The sequence below is a fragment of the Sapajus apella genome, unplaced genomic scaffold (genome assembly GCF_009761245.1).
Source record: "Sapajus apella isolate SASKATOON/1434 unplaced genomic scaffold, GSC_monkey_1.0 scaffold122, whole genome shotgun sequence".
Classification (NCBI taxonomy): domain Eukaryota; kingdom Metazoa; phylum Chordata; class Mammalia; order Primates; family Cebidae; genus Sapajus; species Sapajus apella.
The window spans coordinates 8,753,260-8,766,454 of NW_022437062.1; the positions used below are offsets into that span (position 1 = coordinate 8,753,260).

General features: G+C 44.3%; 4 non-coding genes across 4 annotated transcripts; 1 reads left to right on the forward strand and 3 right to left on the reverse strand.

The window, feature by feature from the left end:
* Positions 1-3,946: 3,946 nt before the first annotated feature.
* On the reverse strand, positions 3,947-4,018 carry TRNAP-AGG. The gene has a single exon. It is a non-coding gene; the product is annotated as a tRNA-Pro (tRNA).
* Positions 4,019-4,700: 682 nt separating this feature from the next.
* Positions 4,701-4,782, forward strand: TRNAL-AAG. Its single transcript has one exon. It is a non-coding gene; the product is annotated as a tRNA-Leu (tRNA).
* A 3,258-nt stretch (positions 4,783-8,040) lies between these two features.
* On the reverse strand, positions 8,041-8,112 carry TRNAP-AGG. The gene has a single exon. It is a non-coding gene; the product is annotated as a tRNA-Pro (tRNA).
* Positions 8,113-8,399: 287 nt separating this feature from the next.
* TRNAT-UGU lies at positions 8,400-8,472 on the reverse strand. Its single transcript has one exon. It is a non-coding gene; the product is annotated as a tRNA-Thr (tRNA).
* Between the last annotated feature and the right edge of the window lie 4,723 nt (positions 8,473-13,195).

Consider the following 13,195-nt stretch of genomic DNA (forward strand, 5'->3'; position numbering starts at 1 on the left):
AGTGGTCACAGCGTTGACTACGCGGTGGCGGTGGAGGTGGTGAGAAGTGTTTGAATTCTGGAAATAGTCTGATGATAGAGCCAACATCATTATTTAAGGGATTGAACATAAATTGTAAGAGAGAGGAATAAAGGATAATTCTAAGATTATTTGTTTCATAGTTCTTCTAAATATCTGAAGAGGTATCAGAAGTTAAATACTCAACAGTGTCGCTAGGAGTGAGGTGAAAAATACCTGTGATTTCTAGCTCTTGTTCATCAGATGAGTCAGGACACATCTGGCTGAACTGTAGGATGTAAACACTGAATATCCCACTGGTAGTGGGAGAACGGAGATGAAGAGGGTGTTCTGAGGGTCTAGCCATTGTGTAGAAAGTGAAAGCCCTCCTCCCCCCAACACACACAGCCACATACCCCTCTCAAACAAGCGGGATGAACCACTAGGTTGTCTTTTTCCTCTTTGAGTTTCCTGCTTGTAGGGTAGTCCATTTCTGTGGCTTGGGAAATTAAGGAGGATTGCAGAGCTAAAATAATTTGGCACACAGTTGTACCCAAAAGAAAACATAATTAGGGAAGATCAGGTACTGTCTGGAAGCGGGTGATTCTGAGGAACACAAAGTAGGACGCAGGCAGCCTAGATGTAGTTAACACAAGTAACCATGCAGGGCATGATCTCCAGCTGTGGCTTGTAGAGCAACTTGGTAGCATCTGTAGCTCCCAGGGCAATTCCAATTACATCTTGGGAGCTTTTGAAAAATCACCATTCCCAGGCTGGGCAAAGTGGTCACGCCTATAATCTCAGCACTTTGGGAGACTGAAGCGGGTGGATCACCTGAGATCAGGAGTTTGAGACCAGCCTGGCAGCATGGTGAAACCCTGTCTCTACTAAAAATGCAGAAATTAGCCAGGCATGGTGGTGCATGCCTATAATCCCTGCTACATGTGAGGCTGAGGCAGGAGAATCACTCGAACCCAGGAAGCCGAGGTTCCAGTGAGTCGAGATTGTGCCACTGCACTCCAGCCTGAGCAACAAGAGCAAAACTCAAGGAAGAGAAGAGCCAAGGGAGAGCGCTTAAAACACTGGTACGAGTGTCTGAAAAATAAAGACAAGAAGATCAAGCGCTGGCACCAGCTACAGAATGAGAACCATGTGTCAAGCAATTAGGCTAGTGCCCAAGTCCCCAACTCCATGTCCTGCCCCAGCTGCCCACCGCACCCTGGTCTCTCTTATCTATGCCTACCTCCCCCCATCCCCTGCTGCTCTCCCTGAGCCTGCCTTTGAGCCCCCCGTCATGTTGGGCACTGCTGCCAAAGACTCCCTGCTCCCTGATGCTGGGATGTGGGCTCTGAATACAGCTCCTCTCTGGTCCCTGGGATGGAGCAGTGGGGATGGGGATGGGGAGATGTTTACAAAGAGGTTGCTCATTTAATAACCCCTCAGTTTGGGTAAATTACAAAGATTCATCATTTAGGACTGTTTTTAGACCTTCCTGGCCTTGAACACGCATACGCGCACACACACCCTTTCGTTCCCTGTGTCGTGTCTCTGTGTACCCTCAGTTGTCAGCAGACCCGGACAATGCTGTGAGGACCAGCATTGGGGCAGAAACAGAGGCTCCAGGCTCCCACTGCCCCCTGAGACACACACCCTAATTTACAGGAAAACAGACCACTGTGTTCAGGAACACACCCCGCCCCCGGCTGGTTCCAAGTGCACCAAGACACAAAGGCACAGAATTCACCAAGGGGCTTGGACACTCTCCTCTTTCCGAATGTCACCTGTGTGCTTCCTAGCAAAACAAAAACAAACAACAGCAAAAAACCCTTCCTCTGTCACCTTTTCTCCCCCTCCCTCTTCTTTTCCTTTCATCACAGTAGATTCTCCCTTTCTCAGCCTCTCCCCTCTTCTTTCTCTCCCTGCCTCTCTCCCCTTTGCCTTTCTCTCTCTCTCAAGCAGTAACACAGCAAAAACAACAGCAAAAAAGTGTATCTTAACCCAGCCTAACCTGTTCACCTCCTGCCACCAGCCTGACCAGGAAACTGAGAAACAGGCCCAAACCTGAGGTTCCATTTGGGCCCGCATTTCTTAAGTGAGCCACTTCTCCTGTTGGCAGAGCGAGATGTTCCCAGGCCTTGGACCAGTGGCTGGCACTGCCCTGGGTGCACGGCAGCATCCCTCGAGCTGTGTAGATGCCCGTAGAGGGGCTCTCTCATCCACGGGCTCCCCAGGTGGGCACAGGAGGCACTTAGAAGACCAGGGCATATGGGTCTGAAGGAGCCTCATCTAAAGCCCCCAGCCTTTCTCCTTTCTCTGCTCTTAGGCAAATGAACATGCTACCCCCTCCCCCAATGCCCTTTGACTCCGTTTCATTGACTCTCTTGCATCCTGTCTCTTACTCAGAACCACCTGTATTCTCTCTCTCATCGTCTCTCTGTCCCCTTCACTCTCTTTACTGAGCTTCCTGGGAGAATCAAATAACATCATGGCTATGAAACAGTAGAGTGACAGGCTCTGATGTCGGAGGCTTTGGGTTCATCATCAATCTTTCACTAAAAAAAAAGAAAATAATAATAATTTTAAAAAGGGGTAAAAGGCAATGTGGGCAAACATTACAAACTTGAGGTTGAGGTCAGGCGGTCTTCAGTGCCCTGTGAGAAAGGTTTGATTTTCCCAATTTCGATGAAGTCTTCCCTCATGAAAACCACCCCAAGTCATCCCAACCCCCCAACATTCTCTGCAGAAGCATCAGACAGATACTCAAGCTCTCACTTTCCCCCAAATCACATCTCTTAACTTTTCAATGCCCTCGGCTCCCTGCACAATTCATGGGAGGACTCATTTCTTGCCTTGAATACCATTTTCTAAACATCAAGCTCTTTGTCTTCCCCAAGGTGGCCAACAGCTTCCTGGCCGCCATCTTTCCTTTTGACCCCCTCTTTCCCCATTAGTCCCTGGTGGCACCTACCCTCAGCCCACCTCCCTCCCACAGTTTCCCCTTAGGAGAGAGCATGCTGGCTGTGTCGCCCAAGCCTGATGCTGGTGTAGGTGCTGGAATCAGCATGCAGCAAGCTCACAGTGCCCCTCGTCGGGGTGCACGCTCTCCCCAACAAATGTAGCCGCCTCCCTCACGTCCTCCGGTGCATGCACAACCACCCAGCATCTTTCTTTGTGATGATGTAGCCAAAAATAAAGTAGGAACATTCAGGAAAAAAAAAAAAAAGAGAGAGAGAGAGCGCGAGAGCGAGAGCCATTCCCAGGATCCCATCCTCAGAGGTTACAGTATGATTGTTCTGGGATTGGACCCAGCAGTGAATGGTTAAAAAGTTTCACAGGTGAGTCTAACATGCAGATACGATGGCAAATCTCTGGTGAGAAGTTCATTCCCAAGACGCTACACCACCTGAGAGTTCCCCACCCCCATGCACACGCCACCTGAGAGTTCCCCACCCCCATGCACACACAGAAGGGCTCAGTGAGCTCAGGCTTGAACGAGGGAGCCTAGCCTTTATTATGTGACAAGACCTTCACCACATCTGCTACCTTCTGCGCTTACAATAGAGGAAAAGTGAGGGTTATGTGAAATCTTAAAATATATCTGTCCTGAATAACAATTCCTGGATAATAACTAAGAACTGCAAAAGAGAAAAGCTGGTTGATTTAAAATAATGATTATGTAAAAGAAATACTACATTTGTGATAGCACCTGGTATTTATCCTCCTAATGTAATACCATGACAAAGCATTTTTGCCTAAAGAGTAAATACATATATTTGAAATAATGAAGCATTAGATGGTATTCACATACTAATAGTAACTACATAAGGTGCTAACTTTGTGCGATGGCGTTTAACATGAATAAAGTTGTGGTCTCATTGGGGTGTGCACTGACAGAAAATCTGATTTTATGGGGGCCGGCTGACTGCGCGAAAGAAAAACCGGGCCACCTGGGCTCGTCCGGGATTTGAACCCGGGACCTCTCGCACCCTAAGCGAGAATCATACCCCTAGACCAACGAGCCACCCGTGAAGAGTGCTTGGGTTACTAAACTTCAATAAGGAAAGTTTTAGCCACGTCTACAGTTGGTCACTGTCTTTTATAATTATGGGCATGGGTGACACCTAGTGGATAAAGTAAATCACTGCAGGCTTTCTCACCCCGATTCCGGAAGGCGGCGCCTCAAGACTGTAGATCTCTTTCAGGCGTCAGCGGGAATCCTTTAGCTGCGTGTTTTCACTTCCGAGTGAGCCAAAGGTGCTGCAGGACAGAGGGCGGGCAAATCAGGGACCGTCCCGAGTTATCCGGTGGCCGGAAGGCATCTCGTTTGTACAGGTACCGACCGCCGTGCCCGCGGCCCGCCTGGGGAAAGCTCCGCCGCAGGGCGCCCTCGGTGGAGAGACCCCGAGGCCGCAGAGGGCCCCGAAGCTGCTGGATCACCCGCCTGTGCCTGGCACGGGACTGGAGCTCCGAACCGTTAGACCTGACAAGGTTGCCCTCCCTCTCTCGGGACACCTTGCAAAACCCGTATTATAACTCTTTCCACCAATCTCAAATATTGCAGCTCAAAAGAGGAAGGAGAGGTAAACAAACCAGAAAGAAAAGAAAAAATCCAATAAAACTACAAATATAAGGTCATGAAGTTGGCGGGTGAGGAGGGCAAAAGAGGAAAGGGTAGAAAATATGCTTCCCGGTGGTAACCGGTGGGTAGCGTGGCCGAGCGGTCTAAGGCGCTGGATTAAGGCTCCAGTCTCTTCGGGGGCGTGGGTTCGAATCCCACCGCTGCCACATATGCTTTTTTTTTTTTTTTTTCCCCCTTCTCTTTTCTTGAACCATCCTTGTATCACGAAGACTGTACTGGCGCTACCACGTTAACACAGTCTCTTCACCTTTCTCTAGCACCCAATCTCTTCTCTCCAGTTGGTAAAGAAAGTAGCTGGGTGCTATTTTGGAGCGTCTCTTATTTCTGAGTCTTTCATAATGTGAAGTACTTCATAAAGACAGTAAAACCCTCTCAAGATCATAAAGATGCTGTTGAATCCATGGTTTCCAGAAGAAGGGAAAGTGCTAGGACATTAATATCATTAACGCGTAGCCTTCACTTTGCCTTGAAGTGGACGAGCATATGATAAGCGCGTTGCAAAGGCAAAAATAAACGAGCTTAATTTGCACTGTTGTTGAGGAGTACAGAAAGATGAATAAAATAATGCCTGCCCGCAAGGGAAACTCGTAGTCTAAACGGGAAAAATGAATGCTACCATGACCAAAAATGGTCTTGAAACATTGTATCACATGATTGAATAGAAAACAAATGCGGCATAAGGACGGTAGTGCAGTGATGTGGGAAGGATGATGAAGGGTCCGTGGGCTGGGCTGTTAGAATGCAAGCCGTGGCAATTCTCACATTATTAACTGTGTGACTTCAGCAAGCTGCTTACCTTTTGTGTGCCTCTATTTCCTCATTTGCACAATGGAGATAAGGCATACCTCTATTATGAAAATTAGTGAATACGTGTGAGATGCTTAGTGTATAGTCTGCAGAGACAAGAAAGATCAATTTAGGTTTCCATTTGTAACTAAACCCCATAGCCACGGCTATTATCCCTGGGAAGATTCCAGTCTAACTCTACAAAAACGGGCAATAATAACTCTCCAACCACCACCCATATCTCAGGGGTAAATAACTTGCCATTACATGTGGCCTCTGGAGACCAGCAGATGTGCCCAGGAGTGTGGTCATATTCATCCACCTATTCATCTATTCATTATTAATTGCCAACTACATAGTACACGTTGCTAAGTGCTGAGGGTGCAAAACGGAGCACAACAAAAGGTTTGCCTTCCTGGAGCTTATATCCTAGTAGGGGAAACAGAAAAAGAAAAGAAGGAAGGAACTGCATGTAATCATATTAAGTAGTGATAAGTGCTGTGAAGAACAATAAAGTAGTGTTGGGTATATTGGCAACTGGAGGCGATTTTAGAAAGAGTGGTCAAGGACAGTGTCTCTAAAGAGGTCACATTTGAGCACAGAAAGAGTGAGAGACAGAGGGATACAAATATTTGAGGAAACAATGCTCTAGGCAAAGGAAACAGCTAGTGAAAAGTCCAGAACATGAAACAAGGCCCATGGATTTGAGAAACAGTGGGAGGGCCAGTATAGCTAGAAGAAAAAGAGTAAGAAGGAGGAGGAGAGGTGAGCAATTGAGATCAGAAGGACAGTTTCCACCAGAACACACTAGGGCTCGATCACAGATTCTGTTCTAAATATGAGAAGTTATTGGCTGCTTTTACGTTGAGGAGAGTATTATTTGGCACAATTTAATAGGATCATTCTGGCTGTTCTCTGGAATAGTAAGTAGAGATGAAGTAGGAAGATGAGTTAGAAGGCTATTGTGGGATTTGTAAGAGACGAAGGCGAGTCTAGAGTAGGGTGATAATGAGTGCCTTGGGAAATAGATGAAGATAGAACAGTGGATTGGATGTGATGTATGGAGAAACTGGATAAATGATGGATCTGTTCCCAAGGTATGGGTGGTGGTTGGAGAGCAACTGGGAGAGGAGTGGCAGGAAATCAAGGCTACTATTTGAGACAAGCAAATTTTGAGATGCCTATAAACTCATTCACACACTGGGGCAAGCAGGCAACTATATCTACAAACCTAGGTGGAAGCTTATGAATAGGGATCATCAGTATAGAATGCTATGTTAAGCCTCATGATTTGCTGAGTATAGAGATATAAACAAAACAAAACAAAAGGGTGAGGGGAGAGCAAGATAACACTCAAATATTGAGGGGTCAGGATAGAAGGAGCCATCAAAAGAGATTGAAAGGTAGGCTTCTGAGATGAGAAGCGAAGTGGGATGAAGACTGAAAAGACCTTTAGATCTGGAAACATCAAAGTCATTGGTGACCTTGACAAAAGCCATTTATTTCAGTGGCATGGAGGAGAAAAAAGGCCTGATCATAATTGGTTGAGGACAGAGCATGGGGGAGGAAGTTGAGATAGATAATGCAGAACTTTTAAGAACATTGTGTTATCCATACAGAAGAAAGAGAATTGGTGTGATAGCTGGGAAGAGTGTTTAAGGATATTTTTTTAAGGATTGGTGATACTGCAGCTATTTGGTGTTTGTATGCAGATGGGAATGATCGGCACACTAGGGGAAATAGCTGCTGTGTGTGTAGTTAGGGGATTGGGGGTGGAGGTGAGGAGGTAATGTTGATTTCAGAAACCAGGTCCTTACCTAAAGGAGAGGAAATAGAAAATTAATCTGATGTGAAACTAAAGGTGTTGCCCTTAAATATGAGAAGTGAAAGATGGGCCTTGAAATAGGACAGAAGACAGAGAAAATGAGTGTTGATATGGGTAAGTTAGTCCATCTGCTGCCAGGAAGGGATATAGTTCACTTCTGATGGAATTGTTTTATTTTGTAGTGGTTATTCACACAATAAAGAAAGTTGCTAAGGGTCCACAAAACATTTTTTTTTAACTTAACATTTCAAAATTTGTCTTTAGAGATACACTTTCCCTCATCACTTTATTGCTCCACTGGAGTTAACAGAATTCATTGCCTACCTCACAGAAAAAACAAAACAAAACAAAACAAAAAACCAGAAAGGGTGGAAAGAAAGAAAGAAAGGAAAAGAAGAAGAAAAGGCAGTATTATGTAACAATACATAACCTCCTTTTTAAAAGATACACCTCATACAGTTACACATGGTGATGATGTTGGTATGTGTCAGCTCCCAATTCATTCCCAGGAAAGAAAGCAGCTCCTTGTGTTTACCAAGGGCTAAAGTTTCCAAGCAACTTCACGTACACTTTTATTTGACTGAACAGGATTGCTAGAGGTAGGCAGAGAGAGGAGGATGTGTTACAGTTTGTCAGAGAGAATAAAAAAGATAACCTGGGACTTTCTCTGCTTTGTTGTTTCACATCCCCGGGAAGTCTTTGGCTGCAATTTTTCAATGCATAGTGTAGAGAGAGAGCAAAATGCAGTCGGAAAGTTTTCAACCAGATATACCTTGTTGAAGGGCAAAAAAGAGGGCTCGTCCGGGATTTGAACCCGGGACCTCTCGCACCCTAAGCGAGAATCATACCCCTAGACCAACGAGCCATGGCGCAAAACCTCCTTAGTCTTGCTGGAAGACTCTTTAAAAGCTCCTTGCCTTCTATCGGCAGGAATTCATGCCTATTTGCGCAGCAGACGTAAACCACAAGCCACCAGAGTCATTCAGATTGGCAGCTTCTAGTAGTATGTGTGAAACCGCCTAGCCCAGCTGCCGAAGTGGCGCCGAAGACAAGCAGATGTGCCAAGGGAAAGCCACGTTGGTGCCGCGTTGTCCGGCCCCAGCTTACCTTCTGATGTGGCAGGGAGGAAGAAAAAAAAAAAAAAAAAATGTAAGGCCCCAGCGAGATTTGAACTCACGACCCCTGGTTTACAAGACCAGTGCTCTAACCCCTGAGCTATGGAGCCCTCGCCTAAACGCTGCTCCTCTACCTTTCATGTTATAGATTTGCATTGTGCCTCTTTTACTTTAAGTCAATTCCAGGACATTTCCCTACAACATGAGAACATTTTTGTGTACTGTAAACCTCACGAAAAGATTCTGCTTTGAGCAGAGTCACTACCAGGCTGTCTTCCCGTTCCTCACCCTGATACTCTGTGGAGACGTTGCCTACCGTGCCTCTGGGGTGCATGGAAATGGTGCAGATACAAGAATTTCAGATCTTTGGGTACAAGGGAGACGCTCCCCCTGCAGCTCCCCGAAGGCGACTATGGAGGGTTTCTGATGGACAAGGAAATTGTAGTACACTCCTTCCACTTAATATGGTAGTAAAATCCAGGAATGGAGGTGAGAAGAAATTTTCCACGGTTTTATTCTTTCTGAATCTAGAGCCCCAAACCTCTAAACTTGCCTTTCTGGAGTTAGTCCCTCTCTCTCAAAGGTCCAGGGGTAGAAGCAAACAGGGAAAAGGGGTATTAAGGAAGAAGAGTTTAATCCTTCCCTAAAGACATACACAGATTTTCAAATAGTTGGTATGAAAATAATACAATTTTTTAGAAAAGATTGTTTTTAATTTTTAGAAGCCTTGTTTATATAAGCTGGTGAACAGAAACCAAACATTTCTTTAACTAAGAAAGACCTCGTACCCATTTAAATAAGCTGTAGAAGAGAACATTGAGAAAAAAGCACTGATTCATGCAACCCCAAGAAGTGAACCGACTCTACTTAGGAAGATTTAGACCCTCTGACCACAGGTCTGCTCTTACACTCACAATTTTTTAGTGCTTTCATGTCCAAGATCACAAAATTTGTAAGAAATCTGTAAGGTTATTATGATTCATTGTCTCCTTTAATTTTCATTATTTAAATGAAAAACATGATGCTGTTGGTCTTACACATTTTCAAGGAAGAAAAGTGCTTTATTTAGATAGGCAAAGTAAGGCATTTGTGGCAGATATTCTTGGATTAGGGATGAGTCAGGAGCAGTCCTCACAATGTTGTCCTAAGGTGAGATGAATACTATCTTCTGTAGCCTGACAAGGGCTTCTCCTTCCAAAACTCCTGGACGTTTAACCCTCAGTCTCCTGCTCCAAAGGAGCTACAAGGCTTTGTTTTAACTGACTGAATTAAGAATTGAGTTTCTATACTCTATTTGCCTATGCAAGACACTTCATTGGAGAAAACCTCTAACATGATCTCTTTGTGCCTAAAGACACCCTCACAGCTTAAGGAAATGGCAGGTTGCCTACCTTTTTTTTTTTTTTTTTTTTTTTTTTTTTTTTTTTTTTTTTAAACGGAGTTTCACTCATGTTACCCAGGCTGGAGTGCAATGGCGCTATCTCGGCTCACCGCAACCTCCGCCTCCCGGGTTCAGGCAATTCTCCTGCCTCAGCCTCCTGAGTAGCTGGGATTACAGGCACGCACCACCATGCCCAGCTAATTTTTTTTGTATTTTTAGTAGAGACGGGGTTTCACCATGTTGACCAGGATGGTCTCGATTTCTTGACCTCGTGATCCACCCGCCTCGGCCTCCCAAAGTGCTGGGATTACCGGCTTGAGCCACCGCGCCCGGCCTACCTTTTGTTTTTTAATATCGGGGGACACAAGTAGGTTTACCTTTTTTCTAGAGCAGAAAAAACAAATTAAAATACACTTTTCGTCATAGATGACGTGTGATTGTTGGCACGTAGAGACATAGAGTATTATAGAGTATTTAGTACAGTGGTTAGAAAGAACCTAAATCAGTTATTTAACTCTGCCCGGTCTCAAAGTCCCTGTTTTGGAAACAGGTGTTTATTATTACCATCATAGTTAGTATTCTCTGCATTATTATTATTTTCAGAGAGACTGGCCATAGGCAACATTACTGGGCAGTGCAAACGGCCTTCTTTTTTGCTGTTTCCCCTCCTCTCTTTGCTTGTCTTCTCTGATGGTATTCTTGCCTCCTCGCCTCCTCTTAGAATCTGTCCCCTCGTCCTCACCCTGTCACAATTTGGCAAGCTCACTTCTTTCCCTACATGAATTGATTTCTTCTCTTCTAACCACAGACTGTTAAATGTTTAAGAATAATTTAAAATATTCAAAGAAGTATGCGAAGGAGAGAAGCCAGGGGGACAAGCATGGATCTGATGTTTTTCGTTTCTTCTAGACAGAGGCTGGCTTTGCAGAGAGGGTTCTCACTCCTTTATTAATACAAATAAATCTTTGACCAATTGACCCCATCCACATTCAGCCTACCTCCTACCATCAAAGGTTGTTCCAGGACCTTATGTTATACTCTCAACTTCCAGCCTCTTAGTCCACAATTCATTTGAGTTAGCCTGTCTGACTCTAGGAAATTCCAAGAGCCCCTTCTGCTGGTTTATTAAACTTAGAGAGCAACATCAAACATGATTGTGCTCCACTGTGTTCCGGCCCATCCTGAGCACTTCTCCTGCTGAGCAACTTGACCCTAGTTGTAATCTTAGCAATATTTTTAATTGCTTTTTTTTTTTTTTTTTTTTTTTGAGACAGAGTCTGGCTCTGTTGCCAAGCTGGAGTACAGTGGCATGATCTTGGCTCACTGCAACCTCTGACTCCCTGGTTCAAGCGATTCTCTTGCCTCAGCCTCCCAAATAGCTGGGATTAGAGGCATACCCCCATGCTCAGCTAATTTATTTTTTGTATTTTTAGTAGACAGGGTTTCACCATGTCGGCCATGATGGTCTCGATCTCCTGACCTCGTGATCTGCCCACCTTGGCCCCCCAAAGTGTAGGGATTACAGGCGTGAGCCACTCACTGGGCCCAACCTCCCCTCAACTTTTCATTTGGAAAAACTTTAATTCTGATGTGAAATAAATGAACACGAGCTAAGTGAGACCAAGCAAAGTTATTATTTTTCTCTAAAGGATAGTTTTTTTCTTTAGTACTTACTCACCTTCTTATATGGACTTTGGTAGGGGTCCTGTGGCAGCACCCACAGGCTTGAATCAGGGTGGGGGTGTTTGGTCCTTGCAAGCCTCACCAGATTAATTCCTGTCTACCTTGCTGTGAATGACACAACTCCCACAGTAAAAGATTTTCACAAACAACTTAGGAAGCCCATAGGCACCAAAGATACTAGCTTCAGAAATGTCCCTGACAGGTGCAGTCTCTACTATGTTTTGAATGATGAACTTCTTAATAGCCTTGCCTTCGGGTGGGCATCGGGCATAGTTCATGCAGCGAATAGGCCATGGCCCTTTTTGACATGACCATTGTTACTTCTTTTTTTTGTCATCTTGGAAGTGATGACCTGAAGGAGCGTCACTTGTGACTTGGCAGAGACTCAAAGGCAGGCAGAGGAGTGGGAAAACTTTATAGTGGACAAAGGGAAGGCTTCAAGTGTGCCCTGACTGGAGGCTGTGGCATGGGGAAGCGGTGGGCAGGCCAACTAGAAGCGGGGCATCCCATGTGATTGGTTAGGGATGCATATTTGGCCTTCTGTGGTTGATCCTAACATAGAAACAGAAACAAGTAATAGGAAAGCCATTAATTCTTCATAAATTACCAGCCATTTGGGTCTGGATTTTACAGAGATTATTTGGCTTCCTGGGATGGATGCTTAGAGATAGTGGTCTGACTTTCTAGTAGTTTGGCTTAAAGATAATTGGCTGGCTTCCTGGGCTGGTCACTGTGGGTTGGCTTCCTGCACTGGCTGTTGTAGGTTACTACTGGTCAGAGTTCTATTTTTATGTATGTTCTGGCCCCTGTCTGTTTGTATAGTTATACCCTAGGCAAAAGTTTAAGAAACAGTACAATAAAACCTGTATACTCTTTACCTAGAACATCAATTATTAGTAACATTTGCTTCCTCCTTACCTCCCCATCCCCCTGTTTACATATACTGTCCAAGAGCAGAATATTAGTACCATATCCCGCCTAAGAAAATTCATAATTCCTTATATTCTAATAAACATACAGTCCATATTCAAATTTCCTCAGTTACCCCCTTCCTATTAAAATAATTTAAATTCTAACAATGTTTCTCACTGCATTTAGTTGTAACATCTCTCTGGTCTCCTTTAATCTAGAAAATTCCCCTCCTCTTAGACTTCCTTTTCTCATGGCAATTGTCTTATAGGAAGTCTCACATTCTGAATGTGATTATTTCCTCATATAAGATTCAGTTTAATATTTACTTATTTCCTCATGATTAGATTTAGCTTAAATATTTTTGTCAAGAACACTACTACTAATTTTCCAAGATAGGTTTTCTAGGGTCTAGGTAGGACTGAATTTCTAGTAACCCAAACAGGAAGAATGAAGTCTAATGAGTGTTACTTATTTACATAAGAGTGCACTATTTCAAGGAGCTTCTCTTCAGAAAAGGAGACTTTAGTGCCATCCTTTGGGAGAGACTTTGTAATTTTCAGCTTCATTGGCTATAGAGTATTTTTAAAGGTCAAGAATTTATATCCCAGAAAAGTAGGCACAATTACCAGGACCCAACCAATTATTCACTATAATAACATCCAGGAACACCTATGGACAGGCATATTGGTTTCTGAGATACATAGGTTGTATATCTTAGATCAAGGAACATGGCTTTGTAAAGTTTTAGACACACACACACACACACACACAAACACACAGAGACACGTACTTGCCTTGATTTGTACTTTCTCAAAGTTATTTTCTTTAGATTTCTACAGACATTTACCTTCTGGAAA